This window comes from Marmota marmota, unplaced genomic scaffold (genome assembly GCF_001458135.2).
Source record: "Marmota marmota marmota unplaced genomic scaffold, marMar, whole genome shotgun sequence".
In the NCBI taxonomy this organism is placed as follows: domain Eukaryota; kingdom Metazoa; phylum Chordata; class Mammalia; order Rodentia; family Sciuridae; genus Marmota; species Marmota marmota.
In genome coordinates, this window is record NW_026000211.1 from 37,052,801 (window position 1) to 37,057,623 (window position 4,823).

Genomic DNA, 4,823 nt, shown 5'->3' on the forward strand with positions numbered 1-4,823 from the left:
TGAAAACATTATACAATGCATGCTGTCCACCTTGAATGACAAGATTCGGACACTGGAGGTGTATGTGCTAGAGAAGGTTTCTGAGCACCCACAGGAACCAAACAATAATAACTCTTTGCCATTTCTATGTCCTTATCTATTTCTATATTGGCAAAGCTTATCTTCATTTAATCTGGGAAAGGAAAACAAGATTTGAAGGCTCTGTTTTGTTTTTTAAAGAATAAGCAAAAAAGTGTACGTTTGGAGCTGATAGATGACACATTGAAAAAGGACAATGTATTTGATTCAAAATCTCCTCCAACTCCTATCATATTGTGTAGTGCTCGTATCAAATAGGTATCCATTCCTATGGAGTAATTTCTATTGAAGTGTTCCCCAGATGTAGAATGGGTACAGTGTTTGGCTTATGGATAAAACAGTCAGTTTTCTCCAGAGAAAAATAAAAAATAGGAGACACACTTATAGATAAAAAATAGGTAAGTTGGTAGGTAGGTAAGTATGTAGATAGATAGAATAACTAGCTTTGTATACCTGTTGCCAAAATACCTGCTAGGAACAATTGAGAAGAGAGAGTGTATTTTGAAACATGGTTGCTTAGGTTCAGTCCAAGGATGTCTGACTTCATTGCTCTGGGCCTAAGGTAAGGTGGAACATCATGGCAGAAGGAAAATAATGCAGGAAATCTACTAACTTCAAGGTGACTGGGAAGCAGAGAGAGAAAATGGAAGGGACCTCAGGGAAGATGAACATTTCCTGGGCGTATGCTCAGGGACCTACATCCTCCAGCCACTCCCCACTTGCTTACAGTAACACCCAATTATTTCATCCAAACCAGGATGGACTGATAGGTTACAGCTCTCACAAGCTAATAATTTCACTTTCAAATATTCCTGCACTAACAGGAGTTTTTCAGGGACACCTCATATCCAATCATAGTAATAGATAATACTTGACAGTTTGATTATAAAGAATTGTGTTGCAGTTAGAGAAGCTGACATACTCCAAGATATGCACACTGCAAGCTGGAGATATAGGGGAGGCAATAGTGTAGGTTCCAATTTAAATTCAAGTTTGATATTCGAGCTTGAAGACAGCTAGGCTAAAAGAGCAAATTTTCACTTAATCGTATCGTTATAGTCAGATTTTAGTATATGAGATGATGCCCAATCTCATTGGGAGGGTAGAATTTTTTACTCAATCTAATAATTCAAATGTTAATCTCATCTAAAATACCCTCTCAGACTCTCTCAGAATAATGTTTAGCCAAATATCTGGGGGATCCCACCAATTTGGCACATAAAACCAATCACACATAATAAATGAATGCTGAACAACTACAACAACAAAACAAAAACAAAACAAAACAAAACAGTTTAAAACCTTGAACTGTGAACTTCTTACCAACTAAAAACAGAAAGCACTTGTTCTTTCTTCACTGAAACAAGAACAACAAAACTGAAAAAATATATGAAACAAAGAGTTTAAGAAACTGGCCCCCTGAAAAGAAAGAAAGAAAATGATTTTTGAAAGACAAAAGCAATGAGGCAAATCCTAAAGATACACCTCCTTACTACCTTGTGAGAGTTTCCCTGCTGCAGTGCAAGGAAAGGGAATTCAGGTTGATCCTGATGGGAATCCCTGAAACATGGAAATTACTTCAAATGGTTAGGATGGCCAAGATGTTGAGAATTTAGGATACCCCAGGGGAAAGAGCTATGCAATAAAAGAACTGCAGGTATTTGCAGAGGGATCCCCTTTGGCATTCAGCAAGTGCTAATCAGTGCATGGATGTGAGAAAGCAGGCCAGAAATGAAAAGTAAACCATCAGAGAGAAATAGAAGGAATAGTATCTGATGTTCATTCAACACATGCATATTTGTTAATATGATTACAAAAGCTCATAAATCAGGTGATATTTGGAAGTAAAACCAATCTAGATCTTGATTCAGTCATGTAAATAATTAAGCCCAAGTTAAACGATGCTCTAGTTTCATAAGAAAACAATATCATACTACATGCTATAGCAGAGATCAATAATATTTACGAGAATTAATATTTACGAGTACCCAATAAAGGGAAAAATCACTACTATCTGGCAGCTTATCATAAATTGCCAGACATGCAAAGAAGAAAGCTGATAAAATTCATGATGAGGAAGAATATCTACATTTAAATGAAAACACAGCTGATGCAGATTTCAGAAACAATAGGCAAGGACATTAAAACAGTTATATTTATAGATACTATGTGTTCAAATCTAATAATCACATGGAATACAAAAAAATAGTCTTTGCAGCATATTAATGATAAAACTACAATTTTCAAGATGAGAAATATAAAGGAAGGAATTTATCACAGATTAGACATTATGGAAGGATATTCTAATAAACTTGAAGATGTATCAGTAGAAACATCCAAAATGAAAATCAGAATCCAACAATAATTTAGCAAATGACAAGAGAAACAGTTAGTTAAGTCAACTTAAAATAGCTTAATGTGATTATAAGAAGAATCGCCAAAGAATGAGTGTAATAACTATTTGTAAAACTAAAAGCCAAAAATTTTGCAATTTTGATGCAAAATATAAACCCATAGTTCAATGCAGTTCAACAAGCCACAATCACAGGAGCCGAAAAGAACATAACACCAATGTTTATTAAACTACACACTACCTGTGATAAAAAGGAAAATCTGAAAAGCAGTCACAGGTAAAAAATGGCACACAGGCATGATTAGAGAAAAAAAAATATAAGGGCTCTCATCAGGAACACCAACTGTGAGGAGATAGTGAAATAACATCATTAAGTAATGACAGAAAAATTTCATCAACTCAGAATTTTTTAAAAAGCAAACATACCTTTCAAAAACGAACACAAAATATTTTTTTTCGATCACACGTTAGTCAATAATGTTAATCTTCCAAAGTACAAGATTTTATTCAATGTTAAAATCAATTTCTGCAGGCTGAAATGAAGTTATACTCTGTGGAACTATGAGGTTGCCAAGCAGGAGACTAATTTTTCCCCCATTCACAAAGGACATTTAGAAACATCTGGAGATACTTTTATTTGTCCCTGTAAGAGTTCAGGTACTACAAGAAATCTAGGGAATAGAGGACAAGGATGCTGCTAAACAACATCCCACAAAGCACAAGGTAGCCCCACCCAACAAGGGATTTTCTGGTCTGAAACATCAATAGGCAAGCATTGAAAAATAATGTTTTGCATATAAACAAAGCAAGAAAGCACTGTTTTTTTTCTCATGTTCAAATCTCTTTAAAAATCAATTGAATTTAGAGAGCCACCGCCCACGCCTGCAAGGTAGGCAGACCTGCGACCGACAGGGAAAACAGGCCCAGCGGCCCACCAGCATGGTAGACACATCACCCCAATTGGAGGAAGGGCCCAGCTGTCGCCCGCAAGGTAGGCAGACCACACGTCCCGGAGAAGGGGCCCAGCGGCACACCGGCCTAGTTGAAAGATCACCCCAATTGGAGGAGGGCGCAGCCGCCGCCAGTGCCTGCAAGGTAGGCAGAACTGCAACCTGGAGAAAGGCCCAGTGGCCCGCCGGCATGATAGACAGATCACCCCAATTGGAGGAGGAGCACAGCCGATGCCCGTGCCTGCAAGGAAGACTTTGCAACTATACAAGAGCAATATAAATATATAGGGGGAAAATTCAATAACACAACATTTTTGCCAAGCAGGAAGAAACGCGAGCAGTATGAAAAGACAAGGAAAGAAAGGACCACAAGGAATGCAGGTCAACTCAACTTTAGAAGAGGTAATATCTGCAGCAGATGGAATGTCAGATAAAGAATTCAGGATATACATGCTTCAGATGATCTGGAGTCTCAAGGAAGACATTAGACAGCAAAATCAGACAATGAAAGATCACTTCGACAATGAATTACATAAACAAATCCAAGAAGCAAAAGATCAACTATAAAGGGAGATAGAACAAACAAACAGAAATCCTAGAAATGCAGGAAGCAATAAACCAAATTAAAAACTCAAATGAGAATACTACCAGCAGAGTAGAACACTTAGAAGATAGAACATCAGACAATGAAGACAAAGTATTTCAACTGGAAAAGAACATAGACAGCTCAGCAACACTGTTAAGAAACCATGAGCAGAACATCCAAGAAATCTGGGATAACATAAAGAGACCAAACTTAATAGTCATTGGGATACAGGAAGGTATAGAGGTCCAAAACAAAGGAATGAGCAACTGTTCAACGAAATAATACGAGAAAACTTTCCAGACTTGAAGAATGACACAGAATCCCAAATCCTAGAAGCCTACAGGACACCGAATATGCAAAATCATAAGAGATCCACACCTAGACACATTATAATGAAGATGCCCAAAATACAGAATAAGGAGAGAATGTTAAAAGCTACAAGAGAAAGGAAGCAGATTACTTTTAGGGGTAAACCAATCAGGATAACATCTGATATTTCAACACAGACTCTGAAAGCTAGAAGATACTGGAACAACATATTTCAAACGCTGAAAGAAAATGGGTTCCAACCAAAAATTGTTTATCCAGCGAAATTAAGCTTCAGGATGGAAGATGGAATTAAAACCTTCCATGATAAACAAAAGTTAAAAGAATTTGCAGCTAGAAAACCATCTCTTCAAAATATCCTCAGCAAAACATTACAGGAAGAAGAAATGGAAAATAACAATGAAAACCAACAGAGGGAGGTAGTACAGTAAAGGGAAAAAATAATCAAAGAGGAAAAATCAAACCATGATAAGTAACATAATAAACAAATATGACTGAAAGAACAATCCATATCATCAATAATAACCCT

General features: G+C 36.9%; 1 long non-coding RNA gene across 1 annotated transcript in view; it reads right to left on the reverse strand.

Moving 5' to 3' along the window:
• Positions 1-4,658: 4,658 nt before the first annotated feature.
• The window catches only part of LOC125612865, a 16,182-nt gene continuing 16,017 nt past the window's right edge, over positions 4,659-4,823 (reverse strand). The window contains exon 3 of the long non-coding RNA XR_007343340.1: positions 4,659-4,821. This is a non-coding gene — a long non-coding RNA (uncharacterized LOC125612865). The remainder of the gene's footprint in view (positions 4,822-4,823) is intronic.